Source organism: Somniosus microcephalus, chromosome 12 (genome assembly GCF_052327205.1).
Source record: "Somniosus microcephalus isolate GS21.2 chromosome 12, FLI_Smic_1.0, whole genome shotgun sequence".
Taxonomy (NCBI): Eukaryota; Metazoa; Chordata; class Chondrichthyes; order Squaliformes; family Somniosidae; genus Somniosus; species Somniosus microcephalus.
Window position 1 is genome coordinate 107159302 of NC_140998.1, and position 21835 is coordinate 107181136.

The 21835-nt window shown below is 48.4% G+C and overlaps 1 protein-coding gene across 6 annotated transcripts in view; it reads right to left on the reverse strand.

The window, feature by feature from the left end:
* The window catches only part of akap6 (A kinase (PRKA) anchor protein 6), a 508272-nt gene extending 488373 nt beyond the window's left edge, over window positions 1-19899 (reverse strand). For 2 of the 6 annotated variants that reach the window (XM_086003387.1, XM_086003384.1), the window contains exon 1: window positions 19729-19897. The gene's annotated coding sequence lies outside the window, so the exon portion shown is untranslated. Of the gene's footprint in view, window positions 1-19728 lie in introns of all 6 variants that reach the window. The other 4 variants (XM_086003388.1, XM_086003391.1, XM_086003392.1 and 1 more) reach the window with 2 other exon arrangements.
* Window positions 19900-21835: the final 1936 nt, after the last annotated feature.

The window sequence follows — 21835 nt, forward strand, 5'->3', positions numbered from 1 at the left end:
ATAACTAAAAGATTGATTAAGAAAGGGAAGATAGATTATGAAAGTAAATTAGCAAAAAATATAAAAACAGATAGCAAGAGTTTCTATAGTTATATAAAAAGAAAAAGGGTGGCTAAAGTAAATGTTGGTCCCTTAGGGGATGAGACCGGGAAATTAATGGTGGAAAATATGGAGATGGCAAAAACGCTGAACAAATATTTTGTTTCAGTCTTTACGGTAGAGGACACTAAGAATATCCCAACACTGGACAAACAGGGGGCTCTGGAGGGGGAGGAGCTAAATACGATTAAAATCACTAAGGAATTGGTACTCGGTAAAATAATGGGACTCAAGGCGGATAAATCCCCTGGACCTGATGGCTTACATCCTAGGGTCTTGAGGGAAGTGGCGGTAGGGATTGTGGATGCATTGATAATTTTCCAAAACTCCCTGGACTCCGCAAAGGTCCCAGCAGATTGGAAAACTGTTAATGTAACACTCTTATTTAAAAAGGGTAGTTGGCAGAAGGCTGGAAAGTATAGACCAGTTAGCCTAGCATCTGTGGTTGGTAACATTTTGGAGTCCATTATTAAGGAAACAGTAACGGGACATTTGGATAAACACAATTTAATAGGACAAAGTCAGCATGGTTTTATGAAGGGGAAGTCATGTTTGACAAATTTGCTTGAGTTCTTTCAGGACGTAACATACAGCGTGGATAAAGGGGAACCAGTGGATGTAGTGTATTTAGACTTCCAAAAGGCATTTGACAAGGTGCCACACAAAAGATTATTGCTCAAGATAAAAAATCACGGGATTGGCGATAATGTTCTGGCATGGGTGGAGGATTGGTTATCTAACAGAAAGCAGAGAGTTGGGATAAATGGTTCATTCTCAGACTGGCAATCAGTAACTAGTGGTGTTCCGCAGGGGTCAGTGCTGGGACCCCAACTCTTTACAATCTATATTAACGATTTGGAGGAGGGGACCGAGTGTAACATATCAAAGTTTGCAGATGATACTAAGATGGGAGGGAAAGTAGTGAGTGAGGAGGACATAAAAAACCTGCAAAGGGACATAGACAGGCTAAGTAAGTGGGCAGAGATTTGGCAGATGGAATACAATACTGGAAAGTGTGAGGTTATGCACTTTGGCAGGAAAAATCATAGAGCAAGCTATTATCTTAATGGCAAGAAACTGGAAAGTACTGCAGTACAAAGGGATCTGGGGGTCTTGATGCACGAAACTCAAAAAGTTAGTATGCAGGTGCAGCAGGTGATCAAGAAGGCCAATGGAATGTTGGCTTTTATTGCTAGGGGGATAGAATATAAAAACAGGGAGGTATTGCTGCAGTTGTACAAGGTATTGGTGAGACCGCACCTGGAATACTGCATACAGTTTGGGTGTCCATACTTAAGAAAAGACATACTTGCTCTCGAGTCAGTACAAAGAAGGTTCACTCGGTTAATCCCGGGGATGAGGGAATGGACATATGAGGAGAGGTTGAGTAGATTGGGACTCTACTCATTGGAGTTCAGAAGAATGAGAGGCGATCTTATTGAAACATATAAGATTGTGAAGGGGCTTGATCGGGTGGATGCGGTGAGGATGTTCCCAATGATGGGTGAAACTAGAACTAGGGGGCATAATCTTAGAATAAGGGGTTGCTCTTTCAAAACTGAGATGAGGAGAAACTTCTTCACTCAGAGGGTAGTAGGTCTGTGGAATTTGCTGCCCCAGAAAGCTGTGGAAGCTACATCATTAAATACATTTAAAACAGAAATAGACAGTTTCCTAGAAGTAAAGGGAATTAGGGGTTACGGGGAGTGGGCAGGAAATTGGACATGAGTCTAGGTTCGGATCGGTCATGGCCCTGTGGGTGGCGGAGCTGGCCCAGGGGCCGTGTAGCCTGGTCCTGCTCCTACTTCTTGTGTTCTAATTCTGTGTTAGATTTCAGGAGATGATTCTATTCACAGGGATTAGTGGAGACCTCGGGAACAGGCTGCCAGCTAGGAGTCCTTCAAGAGTAAATTGGGCCTGTTCCTGGCTGGGGTGGAGATCACCTTTTACAGAAGGTAAGTACTGCAGGAAATACAGGGACAGAGTGATCTCCTGGACGACTTTCGATCGCCTAGATGGGTCGGAGAGGAATTTCCCAGATTTTTTCTCCCAAATTGGCCATTGGGTTTTTATCTGGTTTTTCGCCTCTCCCAGGAGATCACATGGGTTCGGGTGGGATGGAGAGTGGAAGTAGATTTGAGGTTAGGATCAGATCAGCCATGATCTTATTGAATGGCGGAGCAGGCTCGAGCGACCGATTGGCCTACTCCAGCTCCTATTTCTTATGTTCTTATGGAGCTTCCCACAACCTCTGGAAGCGAGGCTGTGGCACTCACAAGGAATTGTGGGTGACGAAGAGGTCTGAGATTTAAAGGGGCCATGCACACTGAAGCAATACAAATTAAAATTAAGTGAGACAATTAAGTTTTCAGCCCCTTCTGCCTTTAAAAAAAATATTTAACATTAAGAAGAAGTCCGAAATGTGAATATTCAGCTCTTAAAGCTGAATTCCCTTCTTAACCTCAAAAAATTGGAAAAATGCCTTCGCACTAACACAAATGACTCAGCAAGCCAGGAAAGGGGCACCCAGGGACTCATACGCAGCACTCCAGCTTTGTGCAGGGGGTCAACACTGCAAGACTGGCCCTCTACTCACAGGGGCCAGATGGCCCTCCAGAAAGAACAATGTGGGACCACATCACCAAGACCATCACTGCCAGCAGTGTCACGCCCACCACCTGACTCCAGTGACCAAAGAAGCTTCGTGACCTCAGAACACTGGTCAAGGTCAGTGAATGCATCTTCAAAAGCCGTCTCCTGCCAACTGCACCACTAGCCTCACACACTTCTCAATGCACGACCCCAATCACTCACCTACCAACAATGTGTACCAATCATGAGGCACATCTCCCATTCCTAGCCTCGCCTCACCCCCTTGGAGGAGACAGTGCAGGCCATTTTTGGCAGGGACATGGCTGAGCCCTTGACCAGCAGCGGGGACGATAGGATAAAAGATGCTGGTATCCTCATAAGTTATCCTCCTTCTGGCATGCACCTTGTGCTTTCCTGCCCTCCCATCACAACTCCACTCTTGTGGCTTCCTCATTTCACACACCCAAGAAATGCAGCTTGCCCAGCCAGTGGGTGACCAAGAAAAGGGAGCGGAGAGTGAAGAAGAACAAGAAGAAACACCGTCACCCGATTTCACACTCCCAGCCACCAGCTCCTCAAGGTTGTCCTGCAAGTCCACCTGCAGTGAGCCCCACTGAATGTCAGCTGACTTCCACCAGCCATGCTGCAGCCACTGGGGTAGCACTGCATAACATCAGTGGGATAGGCAAAGGCACACACAAGACACTCACTAAGAGAATACATACGGGTGATGAATTGATTTCTTGATGTCACATTGGATGGATAGATGTATATAGGTGGATTTGAAAGTTTGCTTTGTGGTGGCTTTTATTTCAGCATCGTGGCCAAGAAGATGTTGTGATGGTCAGCAACAGATGGATGGTAAGGTGTGGGACTAAGGTTGAAAGGGAATTGGGGTTGTGGTCATTGAGACCGGAGGCGGATGATTGCATCCCGGATATCCCGGCCACAAAGGGGCTCTCTGGGATACATCCTTCCGTCTGATTCCTCCTCTTCTGCTTCCTCCTTTGCGGCTTCCTCCTCTTCTGTGTCTTCCTCTTCCCTCTGCAAGTGAACGCTGTAAATGTGAAATGACAGCATAAAATGCTGGATATACTCAGCAGGTCAGGCAGCATCTCGACCTCAGATGTAAACTCTGTTTTTCTCTCCACGGATGTTGCGTGTTCGCAGCATGTTCTGTCTTTTCAAAGGCCTTCATTTAACATCCGAGCCCTTGCAAGCATCCAGCAGCACTCCCTACACACTTAAAAAGCTTTTCACAGCTATTGCAGTAAGCCACCACTTAAATAAAATTTTAAAAAACAGTCCAAAACCTTAAACTCAAACTTACCTGAACGATGTGTGTGTCCCTTTAAAAGGTACAGACATCGCCACTGTCAGCCTGCTTACACGGCAGGTTAACCTGGCGTACTTAGGACCCAGCGTTGAATTCAGCGCTAGGGTCGAAGTTCGCGCTTGTGATGTAAAGTCGGTGTTGCACGCCGATTTACATCACGACACCGACATTTTGTTGGGGATGGCGCTGCCAGTTACCAGCAGCACAAAGGTAGGGACGAAAATGGTGGTCACCGCGGGAACCGCCAGCAGCTGGTGTAAGAGCAGCAGTCGCCGTTATAGCGCTATTTAATGGCGCTACAGAGTGGCGCTAAGGCCACGAATTTCTAGCTCACAATGTCTAAATGGCATGTTGCAATAAACAGAGAAATAGGGTGCTGAGTTATATGGCCAAACCAATTGTGATCAAATCCCCCCCCAGGTCATAATAAAGCTCTACAGAGCCCTGGTCAGGCTGCACCTTAAGTGCTGCATACAGTTTTAGTCACTGTGGCAGCAGCACAGAGGAAAGCAACAAGGCTGATCCCTGATGTCAGAGGTGTTCCCAAGTGCAGTGTTATGGCCTTGTACAGCTCAAGAGAGGATCTCAAACATACTGATTGAAGATTCAAGGGGCATCTGGTCCCAATTGTTGATTCATATCAGTATGCCAACTTCATCATAGACACGGTTCTCTGGGACTGCACTGACAAAAGGTGAAGACACTTTGGTCTTTCTCATTTTTTGTTAATACAGGTTAAACTTGTTGGCCTAGAAATTGGGTTCTGGTCTTGCCAGGGCTGTAGCGCCAGAAAGTTTGCGCCAGCGGTAATGCGGCAGCGCCCGACGAAAATTCGGGTGCGCTGGGCCCAGACGGCGGCGGGCGCTAAAACCCTCCTTTAGCGCCTCAAAACGGGCGTGAACTTGGGTTTCCCGGCGCTAATCCCCCGCTGCGGCACCCGATGCGGTGCGGCAGGCGGGGGAACTGCAGGCCTCCTCCTCCTGTTAAGGAGGAGCTGCCTGCAGCCGACAACTGTCCGGTGGATTGCCCCGACATCTGAGCCCGGCACCTCGGGGAAGTGCCGGGCTCGCATCAGACACTGATCAGGGCCGTGGGGGGGGAATGCAGGAGTCCGGGAAGGGAGGTGCGGGCAGGCGGCCGCCGGGAACGCGGCCGGCCGCCGCTCCACCTTTATGCGCCGGCGCACACTGGGGGAAGACTCTGTTGCCAGAGTCTTAGTTGCGCCTGCCACGGGCGAGGCGGGCGCAACTGAATTTTGGCTTGGGGCCGGGTTACCACGGCAACCGGGACGCTGCGCACACCGATGACGTCATCGGTGCCGGCGCAGCGCTACCGGTCTACCGCCGCGGAAGGGCCCCAGGCAATTTAGGAACCGGCGCCAATTGCAGCGCTAGGCCCTCTAGCGCCGCAAAATCGGCGCTAAGGGCACTGAATTTCTAGGCCGTTGTGTACAAAGGCCTAGAAATTGGGTTTTGGCGCAGCGACGGCTTTAGCGCCGGAAGTTAGTGCCGGAGCTAAGTCGCGCTGGGCGGGCCAAAAATTCACTAGTTCTGCGCCCAAACGGCTGCCGGCGCTGCTGAAAGCTGTTTGCGCCTGAAAACTGGCGCTACGCGCTGAATTGCGGCGCTATTCCGGCGCTGCGGCACCCGCTGCGGTGCGGCAGGTTCGGGAAGTGCAGGCCTCCTCCTTCCCTTAAGGAGGAGCTGCCTGCACCCGGCCGCGGCCCGCGAAAATCATTGTAAAAATGAGCCCGGCACCTCGGACAAGTGCCGGGCTTGCATCTGTCCCGGGGGCGGGGGGGGAGAAGTCCGGGGAGGGAGCTGCGGCCAGGCGGCCAGCGGGAAAGCGGCCGGCCGCCGCGGGGCCTTTAATGCGCCGGCGCAAAGTCCAGTAAGGCACCTCTGCCAGAACGTTGCTTGCGGCTGCCACGGGCGAGGCGGCCGCAAGTCAATTTCGGAGTTCGGGCGGGTTACCATGGCAACCGGGACGCTGCGCACACCGATGACGTCATCGGTGCCGGCGCAGCACTAACGGCCTAACGCCGATTTAGGGACCCACTCAATTTCCAAACTGGCCATAACTCCAGCGCTAGGCCCTCTAGCGCCTCAAAAGCAGCGCTAAGCCTACCGAATTTCTAGGCCAAAGAGTTCTTCCTCATGGTTCAGAACTCTTCCTGTATGCAGCAGAAAGCCTATGTGTGATATTGAGGACAAAACTTTGAGATGGATTTGTGGTAAAAAGGGCAGCAGCTGGGAGAGCCAGAGCTCCTCCAGAGGGGAGGACAGTCTCATGCTCTGCATGTGTCCTTGCTGAAATACCACGTAAAGACCTGGTTAAAGCAATTGATGAGGAATAAGTCTGGTACACGGCATTGGACTTGGACGGCTAGAATATCACGGTAATTGCTTGTGTAAATCCTTCTGCCATAGTTAAAGAAAATATCTGTCAACGAACTGATGATGAAACACTGAACCTTGGAACAACAGCTGGTGGAAGGCTGGGTATGGGAACACTCATAAATCTACGGTTGTGTGCCTGTCATAACTCGATTATAGAGGTAAGCAGCTGATTTTGAAGCTCTACAGCTCCAACTGATGGAACCACCATTCAAAGGAGTAGTTTTGTGCCCATGCTGATATCAAGAGGATGGTGGCAATGTGCTCACACGTTTTATGGTCAATTGTGCTCCTTATCATGTTGCTCATGAGAAGCTGCAATTCCATCCATCAAGAGCTCAAACTTATGCTTAGTTGCCTCATGGCAAATTAGTAATGATCTATCTAATACATGAACCAGACAGCTATGCTATGATTTTAACTCTAGACTCCCTCCTATTGTCTCCTACCTATTCCCTGTTACTACCTGGAAATATGTATCCCAATATTTGCTACATAGCCAGGCCTATGTAACTTGAGTTTTCCCCGTGACCATTTGCATGTGCATTTTGGCTGCCACTCCGGACCCAAGCCGATCACTTCTATTTCCACTTTTTTCTCCCCTTTTTTCTTTTCCCTCTATCCATCCTTAACCGCTCTCTCCTGTCATCATGCCTCCTTTCATCTCTCCTCTCTCGGTACTCTGCCCTCCAATATCCCCACCCCAACCCTGCATTACTCTTCAACTTTCCTACTCTCCTGCCACCGTCCCAGGCTTGACTCCCTCCTAGATCAGCCCACAGCTTCCCTCTGTGCCTCTCCTGGCAGCTTGCAAAGGGCTCATCGAGGCACTCGTCGCTGCCTCCTCACGAGCGGCAACCTCAACTGTCTCATCATACTCTCTCGCCGACTTTCCCACCCAGCGCGCCCGCTCGGGGCTAATCTTGCCAATATCCTCCCCATCCAACTCACCCCTCCCAGTGCTGACCCTGTGGAAGTTGGCAGTGGATCAGCCATCACCGACCCTCTCCGCATCTCCCTCCAGAATATCTGTTCACTTGCGAACAAGGTCCTTGCCATCCATGAGCTTATCGTGGATGATTGCACCGACATCATGGCCCTGACAGAAACCTGGCTGAGGGGTGATGATACCTTACCCTTAAATGAAACCGCCCCGCCTGGCTGTACCTTCTGCCACTCGGACCACCGCGGTGGTCTCATCACCAAATCACAGCTTGGTCTGTCCCCCTACTCCTTTGGCACTTTCTCTTCCTTTGAGCATCTCAACTTGTTCCACCCCTCTCACCTCTCATTTAAAATTCTCATTCTCTACCGCCCACCCAAGTACCATAAAAATTTTAGCACCAAGATATCGTCACTGCTTTCCTCCCTCAACCTCTGCAGTGAGTGACTTTTCATCCTTGGTGATTTCAACCTTCATCTCAATGCATCATGATCTCTGTCCTCTGAGTTCACTGCCCTCCTGTCCTCCCTTAATCTCTCCCTCCATGTGAACTCCCCAACCCATATTCATGGCGACCCCCTTGATCTTGCCATCTCTCGTGGCCTCACTACTCCCATCGTGTCAATCGCAGATAAGGCCATCTCTGATCACTCCCATGTATCGCTCTCCACCCACATCCCTCTTCCCCCCACCAAAGCTACTTCCTTCTGTGTTCGCCCCTAGAAAAAACTATCTCCCAACTCCACTTACGAAATCCCAACTGTCCAACTTTTGGCCCTCCATTCACCACGACATTTCTGCAGCTACCGATCCGCTCAACCGCACCCTCACCACTGCCTTTGATGCCCTAGTCCCTATTAAAACCATTACTCTCTCTCACCCTGGCTGTTTCCCCTGGTACGGCCCTTAACTTCGCTCCTTTATGTCCAAGGGACGCAGACTTGAACGGATATGATGGACAACTGGTTTAGCCATTCACCGCCAGATCTGGCTGGACCACATTAAGCATTATCGGGTTCTGCACTCGTCTGCCAAAACTGCTCACTAGTCCAGGGTCATTGTGGAATGCAAAGATAAACCCCGGCTCCTATTCTCTACTGTTAACAGTCTTCTTAAACCCCTCTCCCCTGTCTCCTCCACCCTCATCTCCAACAAGTGCGAGGAGCTCATGGACTTCTTTGCCTCTAAGATTGAGACCATCCAATCAGCTGCCTCTGCCACATCCCTTCCTTCCCCTAGCCCACCGGGCCAAACTTGCTCTAAGGTTCCCCCCTGCCCTAGCTCTGAACTCGCATCTTTCTCCAGTTTCTCTCCGATCTCCACTCGTGACCTTTCCACGCTCATCTTGTCCATGCGACCCACTTCCTGCTCCCTCAACACTATTCCCACCAAACTGCTGACCACCCAATTTCCTTTTCTGGCTCCCATGTTAGCTGATACTGTTAACGGTTCTCTCTCCTAAGGTACTGTCCCCCTCTCCCTCAAATATGCTGTCATCACCCTTCTCCTCAAAAAAAAGCCCTTGACCCCTCCGTCCTTGCAAACTACTGCCCCATCTTCAACATCCCTTTCCTCTCTAAAGTCCTTGAATGTGTTGTCGCCTCCCAAATCCGTGCCCATCTTTCCCACAACTCCATGTTTGATTACCTCCAATCAGGTTACTGCCCTTGCCACAGTACCGAAATGGTTCTCATCAAAGTCACAAATGACATCTTTTGTGACTGTGACAAAGGTAAACTATCCCTCCTCGTCCTCTCGACCTGTTTGCAGCCTTTGACACAGTTGACCACTCCATCCTCCTCAAACGCCTCTCCACCGTTGTCCAGCTGGGTGAGACTGCACTCGCCTGGTTCCATTCTTATCTATCTAATCGTAGCCAAAGAATCACCTGCAATGGCTTCTCTTCCTGCTCCCGCATTGTTACCTCTGGTGTCCCCAAGGATCTATCTTTGACCCGCTCCTATTTCTCATCTACATGCTGCTCCTCGGCAACATCATCCGAAAACACAGCGTCACTTTCCACATGTACGCTGACGACACCCAGCTCTACCTCACTACCACTTCTCTCGTCCCTTCCACGGTCTCTAAATGATCAGACTGTTTGTCTGATATGCAGTACTGGATGAGCAGAAATGTTCTCCAATTTTAAATATTGGGAAGACCAATGCTATTGTTTTCGGTCCCCGTCACAAACTCCGTTCCCTAGCCACCAACTTCATCCCTCTCCCAAGCATCTGTCTGAGGCTGAACCAGACTGTTCACAACTTTGGTGTCATATTTGAAATAATAACAGAAAATGCTGGAAAAACTCAGCAGGCCAGGCAACATCCGTGGAGAGAGAAATAGAGTCAACGTTTCAGGTCGAAACCCTTTGTCAAGACCCTGTCATATTTGATCCTGAAATAAGCTTCCGACCACATATCCGCGCCATAACGAAGACCGCCTATTTCCACCTCCGTAACATCGCCCGTCTCCGCCCTTGCCTCAGCTCACCCGCTACTGAAACCCTCATCCATGCCTTTGTTACCTTTAGACTTGACTAGTCCGATGAACTCCTGGCCGGCCTCCCACATTCTACCCTACGTAAACCTGAGGTCATCCAAAACTCGGCTGCCTGTGTTCTAACTTGCAACAAGTCCCATTCACCCATCACCCCTGTGCTTGCTGACCAACATTGGCTCCCGGTTAAGCAACACCTCGATTTTAAAATTCTCATCCTTGTTTTCAAATCCCTCCATGGCCTCGCCCCTCCCTACCTCTGTAATCTCCTCCAGCCCCACAACCCGCATCCCCCCCCCCCAACCCCTGAGACATCTACGCTCCTCTAATTCTGGCCTCTTCAGCATCGCTGATTTTAATTGCTCCACCATTGGCGGCCGTGCCTACAGCTGCCTAGGCCCTAAGCTCTGGAATTCCCTCCAGAGAAAAGAGTTTGATGAATGTTTTGATAAGCTAGGGCTCTTTACTCTTGTAAAAAGATGTTGCAGAGATGAACTTATAGTGATATAGAACATACATAACAGAATACAGAAAATAAACCCAAAACAATGCTTTCAATTGTGCCAGGGCAGGACAAGAGGACACAAGTTCATGGGTGTGAAAGGAAAACATAGAATAGACATCAGGAAATATTTCTTTTAGACAGAAGAGCTGGAGTGGGTTGCCAGGAAGGATGGTTGATGTCAGGACTCTTAAGAAACAGCTAGATGCTGTAATGGGAAGATGGTAGTGTTGGTATTCTGAAAGGACAAGATTAAATGGGCTATAGGGTGGTCTTCATTTGAACCTACATTATAATAACTTTTTTTAAAGATGTTAGTTTGATGGCACAACTTAAATCTCTGCTGTTCTAGTCCTACCCGAATCTAATTTACATAGCATTAAAGCATGAATTGGAGATGGGTAGACCTCAGACTTCAACAAGCACAGTTACTGAGTTTGATAGAAATCGATATCCCGAATTCCTTTATATTTCTTTGATAAAACTGTAAATGAGAATCAAGCTTGTCTACACAAAAAACAAACAAAATTTTATCCAAGTATGACAAAAACCATTAAACAATGGCCTAGAAATTCAGTTAAGGCCCGCCAGCAGGCTAACGCCCAAAAGTTAGCACTGCGCGCGGAGCCACTTGCGCCCGCCGGAAATTCAGTTTCAGCGCCCCAACTCGAAGGCGGCCGCTATTCAAGGGTTTCGGCGCCCCCGCTTGGGGCGCTGAAACTGAATATCGGCACGCTAGGTGCCGCAGCGCCACCCGCTGCGGAGCGGCAGGCTGCGGTACTGCAGGCCTCCTCCTTCTCTTAAGGGGGAGGTGCCTGCAACAGCGAGATCGCCGCTGGATTGTGCCGGCAAATGAGCCCGGCACCACGGAGAAGTGCCGGGCTCGCGGAAAGCAGCCGGCAATGCCGCGGGGGGGGGGGGGGGCGGGTGGAGGAGGCCGGGGAAGGAGGTGCGGGCAGGCGGCCGCCGAAAAAGCGTCCGGACGCACCTTCCCCTTTAAAGCGCTCCAGTAGCGCAGCAGTACGGCCCCGTTTTTCCAGCGCTGTTTGCGGCCGCTGCAGAAGAGGCGGCCGCAACTAAATATGGGGTTTGGGCCGGAAGCGGGGCGGAACTGGGGCACTGCACACACCGATGACGTCATCGGTGTCGGCGCAGCGCTACCGGCTACCGCCGCCATTACCGCAGCGCTGAATATCAGCGCACCCTCTTACACTGGCGCAGAAACCCTATTTGGGCGGTAACTGGGCGCAAAGCCCACTGACTTTCTAGGCCAATATCCTTAGCAAAGCTCATATGTAAACACTGCATATGAGGTATGGTAAAAAAAAAATCACATGCAGAAATGCATAACTTCAAGAAGATTTAACATTATAAAACTAGAAAGCAGAAAGTTTCCTCTGCAATAAACACAAGAATTAGCAAAGGGTATTCAATATAATGCAAATCTTTCATATTTCTGTGCGGCTTCAATCACTTTTTTAAAGAACTGATTTCCTGGGATTTGATGGAATGGATTAATTTTAGAAAAAAATTGAATATTTCCTAACGCACATCTCAAATGGATGAGAAAAAAGATACTAGATACAACTAAAAAATAATTACGTTCTTAATTTTTAAACAAAGCATTGTCTTAGTCAGAAGTATTAGTTAACACAGAAAAGCTTAAATATGCCCACAAGCAAAACTCACCTCAAGACACAATGCAGTAAACGTTGTGCTTACAGCAGGAAATAAATGAAGGAAATGGAAGGAGAGATCCCACATGTGATCTCCAGAATACTACCCAGGTAGCCTGTGCTAGCATAAGTATTACTGAACAATGCCCGTGCTTTAGCTTCCTCTATTGGAGGGTATATTTTCTTCTGATAAAGGTCAGATTATAAACAGGGCTATCTGTTGTTTAACATATTGTATTCTGTAACCAGGTAACTGATTTGGCTAAAGATTCGACAATTAGTCTTTCCCTTGATGAATCTCACTAAATTATTCTTTCTCTACTTTATATGTAAATGGGTGTCCAACAATTTTTAGCAAATATTTATAGACATCAGAGAAATAAAAATAACACAATAGGAGTCAAATAATCTGTAAGATGGAAGAATTAGCCCTTAAACATAAATTTTAAAATACATCAACATTCAAAATGTCTTGTAAGCAGCTGTTATAAAAGATAGACAAACCCCTTTCTAAGTCTCTTTGGAAGCCAAGCGCAGATTGGTTGACCGCTTTGCCCAATACTTTCCACAGGTATGATCTTCACCTCTACCACACTGACCTTTCTCTCTATGACTGCCAAGACTGCACCAACCAATCTCAACCCAAACTTCAAGAAAGATATTTTATCTTGTCCTGGCCAATCTGCAACCCTCTGGTCTGAAGACTAATTTTAATAATTTGAGTCTTTTGCTGTCTCCTATAGTTTCCCCTGTTCATGTTCCACTTTTCCCCTTCCATTTAATTCACAGTTAGACTATGATACTTACATATCATTCCTCATTTTTCACCACTTTAAAAAAATATGTTCATGAGCTATTAGTTGCCTCTCTGTATTAATAGTTAGCATATTTGGCCCATGACCTTTATGTGTTGCTCTCCCCTTCCCTCTTCATTGGAGCAGAGGCCAAAGACAGAAAGTTCAGAGTGGAAATAGGTGACAGAGTTGAAGTGGTGAGTCACAAGGAGGTCAGGATCACGCTTTAGGGCAGAGGTATTCAGCGAAGCAATGACGTAATCTTTATTTGGTTGCTCTAAAATAAGAACTATAAAGGAGTTTACCTGTCTTCCTTTTAAAATTTTGACAGAAGTTCTTTACCCAAAATATTAACTTATCTTTTGTCTTTTTCAATGCTGGAGGATTTCCAGTGTTTCCTGCTTTAATTTCAGGCAAGTAACTTTTTAGGATTTGTGCATTCCTCAACTAATTAGGCTAATGACAAATTCTGCAAAATAAACTGCTTCTTGAATATTGATGATGAGTGGATGGAAAAGATTCATTTTTATTGGTAGTACAGGACAGAGACATTTTGATTGGTATAAATGGCCTGTGTAAAGTACATAACGTAGTTAATATTTGTCAGTTATTGGAAATCAAACCCAGAGAAGGGCAACAAGATTAACCAGGTTTTGCTGTTTGCTGAGTTTTGTTAAAATCAGTATGCTGCATGCAAGATGAATCTGTTGCATTCAAATCCTACACTGGGGTATGTGCAGAAATAATAGTTTTGGTAGCACGTCAGCTGACAGTGCTATATATAGAGATTCAACGGCATTCCAAACATCACCTACAAAACAAGCAAATGAAATAAAACAGGAGCTGGCTGCAATCAAAAGCACATTATCCAAATAGGCCAAAAACATAGTAATATTTAGGAAGCAGCAACATACCCTTTTAAACAATTAATCCTGTCACAAAGACTAAACCAAACTGACTTACTTATGATTACATTGTCTTACAAATAATAGCATCTATAGGTGTAAAATCAAGGCACCATTTTCATTGCATTACAGGGCACTGCACAACTTTTATACAGATAGCGACAGTCTACATTCGGAACCCCATATAAATTGTGCTAGCATGCTGAACACGTGTTAAACAGAAGAGTTTAAGATTATTTAGAGAGTTTAGTCAATCAACAATTATGAGATTAACACTTGAAGCAAAGACAATGAGGAACTGCGCACTTAAAAAAAACCAATAAGTAGTGAAAAGGCTTCCACTAAAATGTGAGCTATTGAAACCCCCCTGTGTAGACTTAAAAATTGAGATACTAAGTACATACTTAACCGGGCTGGAGTTTTCATAATTTAATTAGCCACTAAAGATATATTTAAGCAGGCCACGCCGAAAAGACTACAGGAATTATAATCACTTTTTTTTTCCCAAAATGATGTAGCGTAAGAACATATATCAGTAAACAAATTCCATGTAAAGATTTGCTTTACTTCACAGTTCAACATTTAACTAACACCAACAAGAGTGATTCTATCTGATTTGCAATAAGCAGATGTACAGTGCAGCAATGAGCTTCCCCATTCACTATCGATGCATTGGCCCAATGGATATAAAAATCAAGTTACCACAGCAGCAGCACATTAACTGATTTTGTATCTCAACAGCTGTCCTTACCCCAACAGTAATGTTAGGTTGTGATGTGCCTCAATAATTCCGAGACTCGAAGTTAGCAGAACAAAAACAAGGCTTTTATTAACTTAGAAAGTAACACGTAAGAGAGAGAGATGTCTTCCTTCTGGAGACTGAGGCCAGACTGAAGCTAGCTTACAAACGGGGCCAGGTATGGGCGGAGCCCTACACACAGCACATTCCAGTACACAATACAATGAGGTCTGGGGGAAGGGAAATGACACTGAAACCGATCTCAGTCACAGGCAGTGGTGAATGGAATATTTCATCACATTCACCCCTTCTATAGATTTAGTCTGTTTGGGGGTTTGATAGTCCTCTGCGACCGACGTGGCTGTTGCGGTGCCGCGGGTGTCGGCTGGGTGTCCCCGGTAGCCTCCTGGGTCTCTGCCGGGGGTGCCGCCAGGGTTGTTGGAGGGGTAGCTGGTGGGGGTGCCGTTGGTCGGTGTTCTTCCGGGGGTGATGAAAGAGTAGTGGGTGGGTAAGAGTTGCTGTGATCGTCGTTGCCGCTATTGCCATGGTTGTTGTCGATGCCGGCTGGGGCGACGTCTTTTATGGACACGGTGTCCTCCCTTCCGTCGGCGTGCCGGACATATGCGTATTGGGGGTTGGTGTGGAGTAGGTGTACTGGCTCCACGAGAGGGTCCGTCTTGTGGCCCCTCACATGCCTTCGCACGAGTACCGGACCTGGGGTGGAGAGCCATGACGGCATGGATACGCCTGAGGTGGATTTCCGGGGAAAGACAAACATTCGTTCATGAGGCGTGGTATTAGTGGCCGTACACAATAGCGACCGTATCGAGTGGAGCACATCCGAGAGGACTTCCTGCCAGCGGAAGATAGGGAGGCCCTTGGTCCTTAGAGCTAGAGTGACTGCTTTCCATACTGTCCCGTTCTCTCGCTCCACTTGGCCGTTACCCCGGGGGTTGTAGCTGGTGGTACGGCTCGTGGCGATCCCCTTGGACAGCATGTACTGGCGTAGCTCTTCACTCATGAAGGACGCCCCCCTATCCGTATGGATGTAGCTCGGCATACTGAACAGGCAGAACAGGCTGTTGAGGCATTTAATGACCGTGGCGCTGGTCATGTCTGGGCAGGGGAAGGCGAATGGGAACCGGGAGTATTCGTCCACAATGTTCAGGAAGTAAACATTGCGGTCGACGGACGGGAGGGGGCCCTTGAAATCTAAGCTGAGCCGCTCAAAGGGCCGTGTAGCTTTGATTAAGTGGGCTCTATCTGGGCGGTAGACCCGAGGCTTGCACTCAGCGCAAGTGCGGCAGTTCCTGGTCAGAGACCGAACTTCCTCAATCGAGTAGGGTAAGTTACGGGACTTTATGAAGTGGAACAGCCGCGTGACCCCTGGGTGGCAGAGGTCGTTGTGGAGGGTCTGTAGCCGATCCCCGGTGGCGCTGGCACACATCCCTCGTGAGAGGGCGTCAGGGGATTCGTTAAGGGCCCCTGGCCGGTAAATGATGTCGTACTCGAAGGTGGAGAGCTCGATCCGCCACCTAAGAATCTTATCATTTTTAATCTTCCCCCTCTGTTTATTATTGAACATAAACGCTACCGACCGCTGGTTGGTAAGTAGGGTGAAGCGTTTGCCGGCTAGGTAGTGGCGCCAGTGGCGCACTGCCTCCACAATGGCTTGGGCCTCCTTTTCCACGGAGGAGTGTCTGATCTCGGGCCCTTGGAGGGTCCTCGAGAAGAAAGCTACAGGCCGCCCCGCCTGGTTGAGGGTGGCTGCCAAGGCGAAGTCAGACGCATCACTTTCCACTTGAAATGGAGTGTTCTTGTCCACTGCCTGTAGCGTGGCCCGCTCAATATCCTGCTTAATGCTTTTGAAGGCGGCGTGGGCCTCAGCAGAGAGCGGGAAAGAGGATGCTTTCAAGAGGGGGTGGGCTTTGTCGGAGTAGTTGGGGACCCATTGGGAATAATAAGAATATAACCCCAGGCACCTTTTCAGGGCTTTGGGAGTGTTGGGCAGGGGCAGCTCCCGTAGGGGGCGCAATCGGTCGGGGTCTGGCCCGATTTCCCCATTCTCCACCACGCTGCCTAGTATGCAGAGGCGCGTGGTGTTGTAAACGCACTTGTCCTCGTTGTAGGTGAGGTTGAGTTTTTGTGCGGTTTTCAGGAACCTCTCGAGGTTCGAGTCGTGATCCTGCTGGTTGTGACCGCAGATGGTGACGTTGTTGAGGTAGGGGAAGGTTGCCTGCAAGTGGTGGTCATCGACCATGCGGTCCATCTCCCTCTGGAAGACCGAGACCCCATTCGTCACCCCAAAGGGGACTCTGAGGAATTGGTAGAGGCGTCCGTTCGCCTCGAAGGCGGTGTACGGGCGGTCCTCTGGTCTGATAGGGAGCTGGTGGTACGCTGACTTGAGGTCGATGGTGGAGAACACCCGGTATTGGGCGATTTGGTTCACCATTTCTGATATGCGGGGTAGCGGGTAGGCGTCTAGTAGGGTGTACCTGTTGATCGTTTGACTATAGTCGATCACCATCCGTTTCTTCTCGCTACCCCTTACCACTACCACTTGGGCACGCCACGGGCTGTTGCTGCGTTCAATAAGGCGCTCTTTCAGGAGCCTGTCTACCTCGGTCGCGATAAACCGCCTGTCCTCCCAGCTGTACCTCCTGCTTTTGGTCGCTATTGGCCGGCAGTTAGGGGTAAGGTTCGCGAATAGCAAAGGCGGCTTTACCTTCAGGGTAGCCAGACCGCACACTGTGAGGGGCGGCTGGGACCCACCGTACTTGAGCGTGATGCTTTGGTGGTTGCACTGGAAATCCAGGCCCAAGATCACGCTCGCACATAGGTTCTTCATGATTAATACTTTAAAATTATCATATACAGTTCCGTTAACGCACAATTGTACCGTGCAGTAACCCAGAATGGTCGATGTCTGGGTTTTATCAGCCATAGAAATGGTACCCTGAGTAGGGACCACCTTTAGGGAGAGTTGTTGTGCCAGTTCTGGGTGGATAAAGCTCTCCGTGCTTCCACTGTCAATTAAGCATTTAACCCGTTTACCTCGATGTCCACCATTGATCTGGATAGCGGGTGCGGCCTGGTCTGGTCCACTGTGACCGATGCCACTGTAGGGCCCTGATCGATACAAGATGGCGTCCACGCTGTCTGCTCACAAGATGGCGGACCCCACGAGGTCGGGCAAGATGGCGTCCAAGATGGCCGCTCCCACGGCGCACATGCGGCGGTGGCGGGTTTTCCGGCGGTTGGTTTTCCGGCGGGGTTCCCTCTGCACACCTTCCCGAAGTGCCCCTTCTTACCGCACTTAAAGCAGGTGGTGCCTTTCGCCGGGCACAGGTTTCTGGTGTGCTTTGGCTGCCCGCAGAAGTAGCAGTTGGGTCCCTGACGCATCGCGGCTGTCGTAGGGCTTCTGGGGGGAGAGCGGGGCCCAGCCGATGCCTTCCAAGATGGCGGCGCCCTCGGTGCACACGTGGCGGCGTGGACGGCGCGGGCTGAAGAGTAGGCGTCCGAGTTTCTCTGGGCCACATCCAGGGATCGCGCGGTGTCCGCAGCCTGTTTCAGGTCCAACCCCGTTTTTTCCAGCAGTCTTTGCCGGATGTAAGTGGAGCTGAGGCCTGTGATGAAGGCATCGCGAGCAAGCTCGTCAGTGTACACTGCGGCTTTTACATCTCGGCACTTGCAGTCTTTGCCAAGCATTTTCAGGGTGCTTAGGAACTCCTCCACCGATTCCCCAGGTCGCTGTGCGCGGGTAGCGAGCAGGTGCCTAGCATACACCTCATTCGTAGGCTGCTGGTAATGCGCCTTTAAGATGTCGCAGGCGGCCAGGTACGTCTCGGTGTCTTGGATGAGGGGGTAAACCCGGTGGCTTACCCAATTCCGCAGAATTCTGAGTCTCATCCTCGCAGCGTCCGTAGCGTCTTTGACGGCTGCGGAATTGTCCAGGAAGAATTCCATACACTCAAACCAGTGTCCGAAGTGTGCTGACGCGTCCGGAGCATGTTGATCCAAATCCAAACGTTCGGGTTTCAGGAGTTGATCCATAGTGTTGAAAAATAAGTTAATAAAATTGATGTGCCTCAATAATTCCGAGACTCGAAGTTAGCAGAACAAAAACAAGGCTTTTATTAACTTAGAAAGTAACACGTAAGAGAGAGAGATGTCTTCCTTCTGGAGACTGAGGCCAGACTGAAGCTAGCTTACAAACGGGGCCAGGTATGGGCGGAGCCCTACACACAGCACATTCCAGCACATTCCAGTATACAATACAGCACATTCCAGTACACAATACAATGAGGTCTGGGGGAAGGGAAATGACACTGAAACCGATCTCAGTCACAGGCAGTGGTGAATGGAATATTTCATCACAGGTTGATTGCAATACGGGACGTGTATCGTACTGACCTTTACAACCTGCTGACCTGTGTCATGCCGCTAGATCCCGGAAACTGCAGATTCACTCTAACAATGCAAATAAAACAACACCCATCTGCTGGCTGCCTGCCTTTGCATGCTGCATGTTAGTACAGTAATACACACAGAATATAGCAATAGCATGGATCAGCACACAGAGATCAGATCAAATCACACTTTTTAATCAAATATTGTATGAGGTAAATTGAAGTGCACCTATCCCATGCACTGCTCTGATCAAGGAAAATGAAACTCACACCACTGATGCTCATTTAGGATCATTAGTGGTGTTATTCTGCAATCCATCGTAGCACAACGTCCTGTGGATTATAATTCCACTGCATTTCATCATTGGATTTCCTCAACCTTCTGAAAAGAATTGTGTAAAACAAAAAACTAAATACATCAGCAAATGGAACAAAGCAGTTAGCTCTCCTTTCTCGCTCTCTCTCTCTCTCTGAGGAGATGTGCATTCTCTGCTTGTGGAATGAAGCCAGCCTAAGGAATGACAGACTCTCCTCTCAATTCTCTCTCTCTCTCTCTCTCTCTCTCCCTCCCCATCTTGCCTTTGCAGGCTTGTCAGATACAAAACTAATCTGTGTATATGAATCAAACTAATATGCTCCATTATTCAGTTTTTATCAGAGCACGAGTCCACAGCAATGCATCAAAATAAACAGTAAACAGCAATTCCATTAGTGTATGTTTAAAATACAACACAATTGTCTATATACAACTGAGAATATTCAACTTTACGGTTACTGCAATGAGAATTCAAAGCTTATGGACGAATTGTCTTCTCTGTACAAAAAACATGTTATTTACCTAATTTCCTGATGCAGTTGTTCAGTTGCCAAATCATTACTCATATGTTGCAATTATTTTCCAACACTGTCCATATTTTCAAATTATTACAGATGCAACTGCAACCCAAGAAGAAGCTTTCTCAGTGAGCAGCTGACCTCCTTTACCAGGCTGATTAGAACAGTGTAATGCACTGAAACACAGATCCATTAAGCCTGTAAATCTCAGTGTCCCAGCTTTCCGCACTCCTGTCACTTGAGTGATGATTGTTAATCAGCTCTGAACCTTTCCAACTGGAAGGACAGATATTCTGTATGATTGACTGGGGCATCATGTAGAGAACTGCCCTTCAACACTAGCTTGGTTTGTTTTCAAAACTCGGTAAGGCTGCAGCTAATAAGAACAATGGAATGAACTCTTCTGCTGCAGCTTTCATTCATTTACAGCGTCAGCTACAAAAACATGACTTTAATCCACATCGAGGTTTTGAAAAGGCCACATTACATAAAAGATGGGGGAATCGGGAGCCCTTTTTAAAAAGTCAAACCATTGCAGAGGCCTCTGATTAAATTTAGCATGCTTTTGTGTTTCCCTTTTGATTTTAAAATAAATATTTTATTTCAAGAAAAATGCAAATGGTCTCATTGAAAAGTTAGTGAGGCCTCCAAAGTAAAAAATAAAAAATAAATTAACATCAACAGAGACAGTCAGTTACCAAGGGAGCTTCAGCATTCAGGCATCTCAGTCGTGTACAATGCTCTCTCACATGGCCAGGTTTCATAACTCATGATGTGACCAGTCTTTCCAGGGGGGCGTGGTGGGGGTGGCGGGAGTGTATGGCTGTGCCTCCTAAATAAAAGCTTGTCCCCATCAACTGAAGCATTTCCCAGATAATAGATCATTGGCTGTGCCTATACATTCAGCGTTCCCAGTGGAAAAGCTATCCTGATCACCAGCCTGAAACTCCTGTGATTAACTAATCAAGCTCACCTATATTTTAACTTAATGCCTCTGAATCCAGTGCTGAAAACACTCATTGTGTGAGTCTCATTGGCCAGATGCAGGATTATTCTTTTGAAATTGCTACTTACAGAATATTGGTTGCAAAGGTCAGGAAAAGAAACAGGTCTCCCTTCTATGTTGCTCTGGGATTTCCAGTGCACTCCTTGGGCTTTGGGGCCTGATTGAGGTGGGGGGAGAGGTGGAACATGCCCTGTACCTGCAATAGGTGCAGGCCTGACAGAGGTATTTAAATAAGGCAGGAAGGGCAATTCCCAGCCTCTCACCTCATTTTCCCAACAAAGGGGTGCCCACAAGAGATGGCCACAGGTTGATGGGGGTCCGGGGACATGCCAAAGATTGTAAATAAAATATTGTTACAAATATTTACCGCTACCCCCCACTCCGTGTGTAACAGTGTTATCAGGACTCTCTCGCTGCATCAGCAGCCAACATTTCCCAACGCTCAAGGCCTGCAGCTGCACATCGCCTTCCTGCCCCTTCCACAGGTGCTAGGCCCTACCGGGGTGGGTCTGCAACAGGTTGCCCCCAGATCATGTAAATGGCCCAGGGTAGGAAATCCTGGAGCTCTTGTCCAGGCCCAGACAGGAAAATCTGCCCTACAGTACCAGTTGTTAATATTCTCCCTACTCGGAAGGTTGTAGGTTCAAGACACTAAGGGAATCAAGGGTTATAGGGATTGGGCAAGAAAATGGAGTTGAGGTAGAAGATCAGCCATGATCTTATTGAATGGCGGAGCAGGCTCGAGGGGCCTATTCCTGCTTCTATTTCTTACGTTCTTATGTTAAGACCATTTCTAACTAGAACATACAATGGGAGAAATTCAACTCATGGCCGCCCATTTTGTGCCTGGACAATGGGCAGCTAACAAATGAAAATCTGGGGGGCTCCTCAGCCACTCCGTTGACGCCCAAGGCCCGTCTAATGTCATATTCATGCGGGCCTGTAAATAAGCGAGTAGACCGCCTGCCTGAAACAGGCGTAATGCTGCTTAACTATCCAAATCGGGGTCCTACGTTGGTTGTAGGACATCGAGTGCAAAATTTAGGTATAACTGTACCAGACGTTGAGCGGCCTGCTCAGCAGTGCTTAAAGGGACTGCTGGAGG